Raw genomic sequence first — 14,131 nt, forward strand, 5'->3', positions numbered from 1 at the left:
TAGTAACTTTTCCTGCAAGTTTTCCTTTACTGATTGAGGTGATAAATATCAAGAACACCTTTATTACCTTCTCTCAAAGACACTTTTAATCTCTAGTAGAAATTATTGACATCTAAAAAGACCTGACCTTCTACCATATCACGGTCTTTCGTCTCCCTTTATTCCTTATTTGCTTTAACTCATTTTAGAATCCTTAGCATCTCTTTTAATTCATTTATACCTATTACTCACAGCATCCATTTAGTATCGTCCTATCTCCTATTTCCTTTGCTTCCTTTCCAGTCATGATTTGTTATGCTTAAGTTCAACTCCTTACTTTACTTCAACCTCTCTTTGTTTCTCTTTGTTTCATTCCCAGTTTAGTAACATTTCATCCCTTTTCTTCTATTTCCACATTCACATTTCACATATTCTTATTCACTCTGTTATTCAATACTTTGTCCCAGCCTTTTCATATTCAACAATTATGTGGTACAGTACTGTACTTTTCCATTAATAAGCTTTTGGTAAAAACTGCCTTTTCTTTGCATTAATTTACTAAAGGTATAAATACAGAATTGAACAAAGATACTAAAGTACCTATTTTTATTAACTGAACCATGTACGTTCACAGACACTCAGTTATTACGGCCCTGCAGATTATATCAGTACATACACTATATACCAAACCACATAAATGGCATGAATAGGTCCCATAAAATATTACACCAACCCTTCCATTCAATCTCATTTCATCTTCTATTGTAATCTCTGCTTGACATAGCCTATACACTAACCAGAGTTTATTTTGGCACTTCTACATATTCCCAAATCAATAACATTTTATCCATTTCACAGTTCCCAAATATTTATTGCACAATTTCATCCGTTCTATCTAATATTGTTACATTTAAACCAGCCTCAAAGGATATTTGTTCTTTCAGTGTTAACAAACTAATACTATATACATTATAAACCCTTTTTTTACCAACTTGTCATTCCGTTCTTCCACAGTGGATCATTCATTCACCATATCTCAAACTCTTATTCCTCACACTTCTGTAATTATCCTTATTTCTGCTTTTATCTCATTTCAACCAAAATCAACTGCTCATGTCCACAGTAACTTGACTCTTAATACATTTATTTATTACATATATATATATATATATATATATATATATATATATATATATATATATATACATATATATATATATATATATATATATATATATATATATATATATATATATATATATATATATATATATATATGTGTATATATATATATATATATATATATATATATATATATATATATATATATATATATATATATATATATATATAATATATATATATATATAGTAGTTATTCATGAAGGGAATAAGTACTTCAATGCTCTGGTTGTTCTTTTCTGTTTTTTTTTTTCTGTGACATTCTAACAATCGACTCTAATAAAGTAAATAGCATTTCAGTATATGATACTTCAAACTTCTCTTGCATCTTAATGAAATTCAACCCTTCCTCTCTGTCACTTCTCTTAGACCTCTATATCCTATGGCTTATCCATTTTACTCAGTCATGAAATCCATTAAAAACTTTACAGGAATATCAGTAACCCACAAATTTTACCACGATACAGACCCCTTTCATTCTTGGATTTCATTAGTAATATTTCATACAATTTTATATAAAGCCTTGTAGTATATTATTGAACTCCTCTTTAATAACCTGAGAACCACTATCACTGAACATTTACTTACGGTTACACAAATATCAAAATGTGACTCTTTAAGCTCATAATATTCCTGCTTCTCTTACGGTATTTATTATGTAAATTTTTATATATAATTCATCTTTATCCCCATTCATTTAAATTCCTTTGTAGTCACAGTTAAAAGGCTCCTTTATGCTTATATCATGAAGATCTTACACATGGTAAATTTACCCAAGCAATACATCCTTCATACATTCACAATATTAAAGTTTCCCTTATGTACACGAGTATAATACACATTTCAAAGAAACCTGTTTAACTACACCTGTAAGAATATTTTAAGCCTTTCTTCCACAGCCTCCAAGTCTGTGATAACTTCATCTTCACTCCTTACTATTCTTGAGGTACTTACTGTACAAAATTGGCTAAATAATATTTTCATCCCCCAAAACTACTAAATTCTAAAGTTAAACCATCCATATTCCTTATTTTTAAATACCAATTTGAATAGTATTTTTAATGCAAAACTTTGTACTAACTCGCTAGATGCTGTACACCAGACCACGTTCATAGCATCTATCACTTTCATATGATATATAAGACCTTCCATTCTGGCTCATTTCATTTTCCCTTCCAGACTCTATTCATATTCCTTTCAAATTTATTTCCCCACATTTCTGTGTTTTCAATTGCATTCCTGGATCTGTAACATTCCATCCATTTATATTTTCTATTTCCATCTTCATATTTGCACATTTTGTCCTGCTTTTTATTCCAATGTCACAGTTAAACTTGTCTCGGATGATTCTTTATTTCACACTACAAACTTGCAAATACTAAATGTTTTTCCCTCTTTATTTACATTCTTCCATGTAAATTGTTTTGTTCTTAATCTCTCATAATCATCTTCAGTGTTCTGGATGCTTTCTTTCATCTACTATAAACCCAAATGTATTCCATAACTTCCAAATAACTTTGTTTCTCACCATAGTTTATTGCATTCATTCTAGGTACCTGTAAACGTATTCATTTCATGATTCAGGTATTGTAATACTCCCATGGTTCTCTCCATTTGTGAAGCTTGCTTTGATATACTATCACTTCAATTATACTTCTGTCTTCGTACACAATTTCTAGCAAGTTACTTAACCAATCTGACCATATTTTGATAATAATTGATCCTCCAAACATTTCTCTCATCTTTCTCAAACTTGCTTTTTCAATCCATTCTTTCAGAAGTGTCTCATTTTCTGTCCTCCATATTTCTGTACCATGCTGTGATAATATCATTATTGGTCTTTCTATATTCTTCCCTTACATATACTTGCACATCAATCAATACGATATTGCCTTCGTGGCAGTACTTCTTAATACATTTTGTAATGGACACCACTAAAAATACTGAAAATGATCTGCATGCTGATTTTCCCTCATCATGGTACACAACAGGATTTTCCATTCATGCACACGTACATACTGTTCTACAATCTTGTACAACCAACTGATTTTTCTCTTACAAACTTCTCCCATAGCTTTAATTCTCAATTCATCCCCACTTGTTTGGAATAACTACAATCATTTTCATAACCTATTCCTATTAAACACACTCAAACACCAACTTACTCACCACTGCATTCCTTACTAATCCTCAGTCCTTTTTGGCAGAAAAATCAAAATGAACTCTACTATTCTTTCCTTCTCGTTTCAAGCTGCCTCATTTTTTATGGTTTTTTTTTCCTTCTCCATTATCAGGCTAAACACTCAGGTGCCATCGTTGGTAGAGTGCAAAATTTTCTCATACTTATTTTATACCTACTATTGTCTTCAGTCTTTGTGATGTCCATCCATCACTTCCCTTGGTACTTTGTAACTTGCTTTCTCAAATTCTACAAGTATGTTGTATAATCCCACTGTCTTATCTCGATACGTTTCCCTTGGATAGTTCATTACAAAGACTGCCTTTGGCTTGCATTACAAATTAACGCAATGCAGACACTGTACGGCAAACCAATGTCATGTAATATCGTCAATATAAGATATTGCACAAGATTTTCCATTCAGTGCTTTCTAAATACAACTGTTTATCCAGATTTTTCATTTACAATTCCATCTTGTCCCTTGAATTCCTTATTCATTAGTATTCCATTTCCTATATTTCTTTGATCCCACAAATTCTCTCTCTCTCTCTCTCTCTCTCTCTCTCTCTCTCTCTCTCTCTCTCTCTCTCTCTCTCTCTCTCTCTCTCTCTCTCTCTCTCTCTCTCTCTCTCTCTCTTAGTTTGTCTTAACATTATTTCACCCTTTTTGGATATATGTATTCCTATGATTTTCCATTATTTTGACCACCTTCTCACCTAGTTTTATGCTAATTCCACCAGAGCAATGTCACAGCAAACAGCACACTCAGAGGTACCACCTTCCCTATATCTGATGTGTTGAAGTTAATCACTTGGTCAAAGTTGTAGGGACTAAAAGATAATCCATAGTGTAGACCAACTCTCACCTTAAACTTTCCTGTACTTCTTCCAGAGTTGCTTGTTTGTTTGGCTGCCTCAGCATACATATTCGGTACCAGTTTTTAACAATATTCAGAAACTCCAATGTGTTTCAAATTCCTTTATACTTCTTGCCTTGGTACGCATACGCTTTATAGCAGGTGTAGTCCTTTCTGTTTTTCTCTATATTCTGTTTTCTCTCAATGCATAGATTACATGATGTCTCTCTCCCTGGTATTATGATATGTACCTCAATGAATCCATCCTTATTGCAGTTCTTTTCCTCGCACATCTGGCTTACAGTATATATGTTCCTTCACTTCACAAATATTTCTCTACCCAAACTGGTATACCATCAGTTCCTGCTACCTTTCTCTCCTTTGCATTGTATCTCATGCTCTTTTCATCTCATCTCTACCTATATCTGAAACTTGTTTTGCTCGCGGGTTGCCATATTCTGTTATTCTTTTAGGGTTCTCTTCATTCAATAACTTCTCGACAGGTATTCTTAGCCTTTTGTTTTTTTATATTACCCACCCTTGGTATGTTTGAAGTATGCCAAGATTTCAGTTGCTTTATTTCTACATTCGTATCTTGTGTTAAAATCAGATGTTTCTGATTTTCCTTGACAAGTAGGTAGTAGATTGGCCAAGGCATCATCCACCCATTAAGATACTACCACTTGAGAGTTATTGGGTCCTTTAACTAGCCAGACAGTACTACATTGAACCCCTCGTTCTGGTTATGGCTCATTTCTCCTTTGCCTACACATACGCAGAATAGACTAGCCTATTCTTTACACATTCTTCTCTTTCCTTATACTCTTGACAACCCTGAAATTACAAACAATTATTCTTCAGTGAAGAGGCTAACTACTGCCCTTTAATTGTTCAGTGGCTACTTCCCTCTTGGTAACGGTAGAAAAGAGACACTAGCTATGGTAAGCAGTTCTTCTAGGAGAAGGACACTCCAAAATAAAAGCTTTGTTATCTAGTCTTGGGTAGTGCCATAGCCCCTTCACCATGGCCTTCCACTGTCTTGGGTTAGAGTTCTCTTGCTTGAGGGTACATTTTGGGCACACTTATTTGATTTTATTTTCCCTCCCTATTGTTATTTTGAATTTTGAAGTTTTTATAGTTAATATGTGAATATTTGTTTTACTGTTATTGTTCTTAAACTTCTCTTGTAGTTTATTTTCTTATTTCCTTTCCTCAATAGGCTATTTTTACCTGTTGGAGCCCTTGGGTTTATAGCATCCTGCTTTTCCAACTAGGGTTGTAGCTTAGCAAGTAAAAATAATTATGGTAATGATGTCGCCGTGGTTGTTTAACTTGTATGTTGATGGAGTGGTGAGAGAGGTGAATGCTAGAGTGCTTGGACGAGGATTAAAACTGGTAGGCGAGAATGATCATGAATGGGAGGTAAATCAGTTGTTGTTTGCGGATGATACTGTACTGGTAGCAGACACAGAAGAGAAGCTTGACCGACTAGTGACAGAATTTGGAAGGGTGTGTGAGAGAAGGAAGTTGAGAGTTAATGTGGGTAAGAGTAAGGTTATGAGATGTACGAGAAGGGAAGGTGGTGCAAGGTTGAATGTCATGTTGAATGGAGAGTTACTTGAGGAGGTGGATCAGTTTAAGTACTTGGGGTCTGTTGTTGCAGCAAATGGTGGAGTGGAAGCAGATGTACGTCAGAGAGTGAATGAAGGTTGCAAAGTGTTGGGGGCAGTTAAGGGAGTAGTAAAAAATAGAGGATTGGGCATGAATGTAAAGAGAGTTCTATATGAGAAAGTGATTGTACCAACTGTGATGTATGGATCGGAGTTGTGGGGAATGAAAGTGATGGAGAGACAGAAATTGAATGTGTTTGAGATGAAGTGTCTGAGGAGTATGGCTGGTGTATCTCGAGTAGATAGGGTTAGGAACGAAGTGGTGAGGGTGAGAACGGGTGTAAGAAATGAGTTAGCGGCTAGAGTGGATATGAATGTGTTGAGGTGGTTTGGCCATGTTGAGAGAATGGAAAATGGCTGTCTGCTAAAGAAGGTGATGAATGCAAGAGTTGATCGGAGAAGTACAAGAGGAAGGCCAAGGTTTGGGTGGATGGATGGTGTGAAGAAAGCTCTGGGTGATAGGAGGATAGATGTGAGAGAGGCAAGAGAGCGTGCTAGAAATAGGAATGAATGGCGAGCGATTGTGACGCAGTTCCGGTAGGCCCTGCTGCTTCCTCCGGTGCCTTAGATGACCGCGGAGGTAGCAGCAGTAGGGGACTCAGCAGTATGAAGCTTCATCTGTGGTGGAAATGTGGGAGGTTGGGCTGTGGCACCCTAGCAGTACCAGCTGAACTCGGCTGAGTCCCTGGTTAGGCTGGAGGAACGTAGAGAGTAGAGGTCCCCTTTTTGTTTTGTTTCTTGTTGTTGTCGGCTACCCCCCAAAATTGGGGGAAGTGCCTTTGGTATATGTATGTATGTATGTGTTGTGCTGGTATGGTACTATCCAAGAAAAGTACTGTAGTTACTTCATTATTAAGACTTACCATGCAAGCTCTTGCAAGTAGCTGATTTGATACATTCTAGTTTTTCAAGGTGTCCTCAGCCATTTCTACAGCTGTTTCTAATACTTTAACTCGGGTAGTCTTATTTCTCTTATTTTTTTTTCGCTACCGTATCTCTCTTTTTTATATTGTTGTTACAGTATCGTTTTCCCTCTGCTCTGGAATCGACACATTTCTTCTTCTTTTGTCAGCTTTGTGGTGACCTACTTCTAGTAAAGCACTTGTTTTGGAAGCTTAACCAGACCCTTTATCGTACAATATTAAGTTATCTTAATTTAGATAATTCAAAAACAACAACTTCAATAGTTCCAATGTCTCATTTTTTTTCACTTTCTTTCTTCATATACTTTATATCCCTAACAGCTGTTAGGTCTTCCTACCCACATTGCATTTCCTGAATATGTATGCTTCTCCTCCCCATGTTGAGATCCCTACCAAATTGATTTCTTTCCTTTTCTAAGTTCTTGATTTTCCTATGGCCCTCAATAGCGGTAGACCCTGGGGTAACTCCTTGAGTAAGAGTTAGTTCAGTACAGTACTTGACTGTAATCTAGTTCCTACAACAAGATTTTGTTTGTGTTTACCCCTTGACATCGTCGTCTTTTCCACCATTACCCCTACATTAAGGGTTCAGTTTTCTGATGCTCCCTCATCAATTCCTTCTATTGTCTACCCCTTGAAGTCACTGTAATACATATACTCTTTCATTTTATTATTTTCTTCATTTCCATGATTTGATACTTCTGACAACTTAGCATTTGCAGTGAATGTGAACTTTCCTTTCAGCTTTCCTCATAGCTGACGTGATGATGTTAATCAAAGGGATAAAGATATAGGGACTAGAAGCTAATCCTTAATGCGCTGTCATGCTAGCAAATATTCTGTGGACTTTTTCTGTGTATTATTATCAACTTTTCAATTAAGTCAATGTCATTCTGTCCTGTGGCTATCGCAGCATTTGTATTCCTACCGTATTTCTTGTTGTCAAAACTTGTAAACAGACTGGCTCATTGTTGAAACCAGTATATATGCCTTTTTACAGTTGATATTAAAGGTTTCATGCTAAGTTAGCATCATGTCCTCTTTTCGTTCATCGATTAAAGACATGCTCACACATTTGAAATTTAGTATACAAAGTCTATAACAGTTCAAACTAGGGTTGGAATAGCTTACTTCTAGCCTATTCATAATCTTATTTACACAACCACAGTCTCCTTTATTTCTTCAACCAAAAACTGCTCCAATCTCTCTCTATTCCTTTTGATTATTTGAAATGCATAAACAATAAAGTCTGCTAGTGGTGGGTGGAATTTGATCACTGTCATTTTCAGAATATGAGACGAAGACACCAGAAAGTGGTCGTCAAAACAGAAATTAGATGAAAGTTTTGCTAGTGTGACTGCCTTTAGTGTAGACCAACTCTCACCTTAGACACTTTTCTACTTCTATCAAAGATTCTTATTTATGTGGCTGCCTCTGCATACATATCCTGTACCACTCTTTAGTATAGTTTTCAGAAACTCTCTTCTCAGGTATACCTCTCATATCTTCATACTTCTTGCCTTGGTACCCAATCATACATTTTATAGCAAGTGTATTCATTTTTGTTTATATTTATTTTTCAATTTTATACCATGCATATTCCGTAGTTCTTTTTGTTTTTTCTGTATTCCATTTTCTGTTTTAATATAAAAATTTCATCATCTGTACTCTTAAAGGTTTAAAGGCTACTCCTTGTTAACTTTCTTCACTGGGCTATTCTCCTTGTTGGGGCCCCTGGGCTTATAGCATCTTGCTTTTTTAACTAAGGTTGTAGCTTAGGAAGTAGTAGTAGTAATAATAATAATTTCTTCAATAATGTTATACAGTATACAGTACTGTTGTCTATGATTGTATATTATTTTTCTATTGGAAAATATAATACATTTACTTTAGATTTGTGTTTTATTATGCATACCAATGTTTTTTTTTATTAAACATGTTAGAAGAAAACTTGTGGAAAGAAAAAGAATCATATCCTTGGAAATGATTTCTGTGAAACTTAATGCAAGTACTTTTACTCAATCTGTTAAGCAAGAAATAATAGATATGTTAAATGAAAGGCATGAGAAATACTCATTGGGGTGAAAAATTTAAAGTTTGAAAATATGTTTTCTAAATGGAAGAAAAATCAGATTTTGTCGATATAAGATGACTTTTGATGGAATTAGTTAATCAAATGCTTCATCAAGATTGCCATATGTGAATTGATATTTCTATTCATGCTATTCACTGATAAGAATGCAATAAGAATTTGGCTTCCCTTTCATGAAGAAATGTTCAAAACGCCTTGTCATATAATAAAAAATTTACAAATGAAATGGTAATGATTACAGGACACTAAATCTAAGACTTGTTGCAACCTTTGTCATTAGTCAACTAGAAAGTTATCATCAATTTGTTTTTCCTTATAACAATTTTAATAAAGTTTTATCATTGGAAAAGCAGCTGAGCTCTTATTCAAATTAAGAGTCAATGATTGTAAAGAAAAAATCTTATGTTTTGTTTCCAGTTTTGCTAAAAACTATAGGGTAAAAGAAGGATAAATTTTTGGTGCTACTATAGCGTGATTCCTACCATCAGGATTCTACTATAATGTGATTCCTACCCTATTTTTTGGGTATGAGGCGATTCCTACCAAAGGAGGATAGATAAAACATACTTCTTGACACTATTCTAATATATTCTATTCTATAAAAGAGATTTTGACGTAGGAAAAATCTATTTTGGGGCTCAAGCCATGTCGTCCTGATGGAAGCTCCTTCTGGCAACTTTCTACAGTATAATATTTCTGCGATTGATATTACAAGAGAATAACCGTCAGGTATCATGGGGTTACAACCCCCGGAAACAACTATCAGAAGATATCGTGTTTAATCAGGGACGTATCCTAAGGTAACCATAGGTATCTTCACCCCAAACAGGTCTGACCCAGTCTAATCCACTAAGGGGAAAGATAAATAAGGATCCGTTACACATCCTATCACCTTCCGGTGCTCCTATACAATCTCGCTTCACTATTCCTTTGTACGCAGCTGGTGGCTACAGTGCGGTTGATTTTTGTGGGGACTTTTTTCACTGTTTTTGAAGATTTGTTTTGTGTTACGGTTTCCTCTTCTTTGCCAAAGTTGAGGATCTACCTCTCTTTGTCTTTATTTATGCTAATTTTGTTTTAGCTTCCTTCGGGGACTTATATTTTAGCATTTGGTTAGAGGAAGCTGAAAAACCCAAAAAATGCACTTTAGGTTTGGTAAAATGGTAATTTTGTTTATACTATTTACTCGTTTAGTTGGTTTGGTTATGCTTAATTGAGGTGTTACTCTTGTAATAACACCTTGGAAGGGGAATATTACATTATTTGGTGGTTTGCTTAGTAGGAATCACCCCATAGTAGATTTGAATCCCCATATTGAGGTATTTTCTGTGCGGATCATGTGCGATGAATGACACTTGCTAGGCCTATCATGAGCTAATGCAGCTGTTAATTAGTGACATCCATAAGTCTATAGCTCCCGAAAGGTTACAGGGACTCCAACCCCGAGCAGTCTTATGGTAGGTTTAAGCCACTGGACCTCTACAAGGTTACACAACTACTTGCCATAATGTCCATAATGCGACGACTGTTTGATACCCTTGACAGTGAGGCAGTTGTTGACTAAATGCCCCACTTATACCACAGAAAGAAATAGATATCTGTTTGAGGCTCGGGTTAAGGATAGCAGGTTCAGCCTTACCAAGATCCTTGGACATGATGTGTCGTACAATGTACGATGCTGGGGTGTGGCATGCGTGAGGCGTGGCTCCTGGGAGCAGGTGGATGTGGTGCGGTTCCCCCTGCATCACTGGCAGTGGCTTCCTGGCTGTGTTGAATGTCGTTGTGGCGAAGTGTTGCAGGAACCAGGCTTCCAACCTGGCCGCATGTTCCTCCTGGGGCGGCAGGGGCACCTCGGCCGGTCGGGGTGGTACCTGGCCGTGTCATCGAACAGAACAGGCTCACGTGTGCCACCGCGGGGGAGGGGTGGGGGAACTCCTTGGGTACCAGCGTTAAGTCCCTGCAGGCGTCCAGCGACAGGAAGAGGTGCTTTGCCGGCTGCACGAAGTACACGTCCTGCTCCGTGGTGCGGCCTTGCAAGGTGACGTGGCACACGGCAGATCCAAGGCACTTCAGGGGGAGGTTTGCCACATCCCGCAAGCCGGCGCGGGGTGTAAGGGCTGCTGGGCGGACTTGGAGGAGCGATAGCGAGGGGCCCGCCACTCATACCTGTGCCCCGGTGTCCGCCACGGCGGGGACAGGCACTCGTACTCCTGTGTCGGTGTGGACGACTGTCACCTCCACTACTGGGTGGCTGGCGAGGTTGGCGGCCACAATAAGCACAGCACTAGACACGTCTGTCGGGGATCCTGTTGATTTTGCCTGTGATTTTCTGCAGCATCTGTAGTAGTGGCCTTGCCTGTGGCACCCGGGGCATAAGGCTCTGCTAGAGGCGTGGCGTCCGCCGCAGTTCCCGCAGGGAGGGGGAGGGGACCCCTACCTGTGCCAGTGACGGTTGCATTCGGATGATCTGCCTCGGGGTGTATCGCTGCCGGCCGCGCAATCAGTTTCCCTCCAGTTGCATTGGCACGCAGCGGCGTCGACGCGGGACGCCTCGTAAGCACAGCAACCGGCCCTAAGGGGACTAACACTATTGATGTCGTTGCTACATTGGTACACGTGACGCATAGCCTCATCACTTAGGCCCACCATTAACTTAGGTAATAACATATATTCGGCTAGATTACACTGACACTGAGGGCACTGGAAATTGCAATCGGTGGCCTTTTGAGAACACTTTAAAAAATAATCACTAACACTTTCTCCTGGGCCTTGTATCGCATTGAAAAACTCCGACCATAACACAGCACGGTTTGTAGAGCGTAACACAATATCACGAATAAAATCCATGGCTTCCGTAGCGGTGAGGTTAGTTCATTCCTGTGAAGTGAATCTGGCGTCCAGCGCTCGTTGCAGAGGGGTGTGCAGTATAGCCTGATGTGGTGGACGACCTCGTGGGGTGGTAGTCTGCACAATTCGATCCAGCATTCCATCGACCTCCTCCAGGACCTGAATGCGGGGGACTTAAGCTCAATTTCACACTTCTCCTGGGTTGCGGACGCAGGGACACGAGGTGCAGGGGTAGCATGTGTCGTAAGTCGGTCTTGGAGGATGTTGATCATTTGTTGCTGTGCCGCCATGGCGTGCCTGGCTTCTTGCAGGGCAGGGACGAGCCCAAGGGGTATGACGGGTCATGCGGCCCTTGGGGTGGACCGCGTTGAGCGGCGCTGGAAGGGCATGGTGAGGGTCACGGAGGTTCTTGAGAATTACTGCGCTATGTTGGATGTCAAGGTGGGACGAGAGATACACGGTGGTGGAGGCATGTGGTTTATTGCGTCCTGAGGTACAGACTAATGACAGTTGCTCTCTGCAACCGGCACACTCACTTGGCACCTGCCCGTCATGGGAAAATATATCGTACTTGCAGGTACTCCATCACTCTTGGTTCAAGTTAATGAGTTTTGTGAAGAGGAAAAGATATATTTAAATATAGAATCCAAGATAGTAGAATCTTTGATACATGTAGACATTGAAAACAGTTTTTCATTTTGTTACAAAACTATTACTAGTTCCTTCTCTTAGTCCTGATGTCTTAGGAATGTATCATATTCCAGAATGCAGAAAGAGAAACGCCTACATTCATCCACTTATAACGTTAATTGAGACATTCGTTGGATACAGTATGGGAAGAAAACAATTTGTTTTAAATGTCTTTTATTTATTTAGGGAGGAAAATAGAGTATGAATTATACTTATAAACATTATCAAGATTTGACTCTCTGAAAAATCCTGATAAAATCATTTTGTGAGTTGGTAAATCTGATAATAACTACAGTATTCAACATAGTGATTAATCTTGGAGTTTCTACAGTTTCTTGAGGAAAGGGAAAATCACATATGATTAATGTAGAATTTCTTGATCACTTTCATAACACAGATGGAGATCTCCTCAATTGGTTAAGAATGTTCAATGGGATATGACAACAGAAGATGCACAGACCTCTGAATAAACAAAATTGACTTACTATTTATAAAGGAAGGAAGTGTAACCAAAATTAAATATTTGATAATGATTGCAATTAAAAGCCCAAAGTAAAGTTTACCTAAGTCGGTTGTATTCAGAAAGTAAATGATAAGGACAATCATTTGTTTAAAGATACTGAGAAATTTTGTATTTAATTAAAAGCATAAAAACTACTTTCATGACAAAAGAACTGTGCTGGTATAAGGTCTCTCTCTCTCTCTCTCTCTCTCTCTCTCTCTCTCTCTCTCTCTCTCTCTCTCTCTCTCTCTCTCTCTCTCTCTCTCTCTCTGTTATCCTAAGGAAGTGAACGTGTGTCTTCCTCTGGCCTAACCTAACAGAATGCCGTGATACGTGTAGAATTCATCTCTAGCCTCCATAACGCCCCCATGGTCGTCAATGCAACCCTACCTGTATAACATATATCATTGCATGTTGGGCGAAGTGCCAAATGTTCATAGTAAAAATAAGAAATATCATTAGTAATTGTGTAATATTTTTAGTCTACCTCTCAAAAATTGGTCGAAGTCGTTTTCTGATACTAGTTTCAATAAAGAAAACCACTTTAGGGGTGACTATGAGATTATTTCTCATTTATGTCTTCAGAAAAAAATCTTTTCCTTGGGTTTTTTTTTTCGGGAGAGGGGTGTATTTCTTTGATTGTCCTGCTTTTATGCCTTAAAAAATATAATTTTTAGATGTTTTAGGCTATCAAGTGACAATAACGACAAACTCTTAGAAGGTTTTGTCCCTAAATCGATATTTGAATTTTTGGGGATTAATAAATAAATGATATAAAAATTAAAGAAAAATTTAAAGTAAATATTTTAAAACAAACTCTAACAACATTAAAACAAACAATTCATGTAGGCCTATAGCTATAAAAAGACTTAACGTCAGCCTGTTCAACCTAAAAACATTTTCTGCAACTTTGAACTTTGAAATAAGGCTTTATATTCATGTGGTTGGTAATTTATGTAAAATTAATCTTATTGCAATCATACGACCGTATATCGAATAGCTGATTCAAATATGATTGTGAGAGAGAGAGAGAGAGAGAGAGAGAGAGAGAGAGAGAGAGAGAGAGAGAGAGAGAGAGAGAGAGAGAGAGAGTCCAGTCTTCTGGGTTGGTTCAAGTACTCAACTTTTAAGAAATGTTTTACAGTAATCGTCATGTATTATAACTAATGTATTTGTCATTGTTTATTTGTAATTAGTCTCGGATATATTGAA

This window comes from Palaemon carinicauda, unplaced genomic scaffold (genome assembly GCF_036898095.1).
Source record: "Palaemon carinicauda isolate YSFRI2023 unplaced genomic scaffold, ASM3689809v2 scaffold326, whole genome shotgun sequence".
In the NCBI taxonomy this organism is placed as follows: Eukaryota; Metazoa; Arthropoda; class Malacostraca; order Decapoda; family Palaemonidae; genus Palaemon; species Palaemon carinicauda.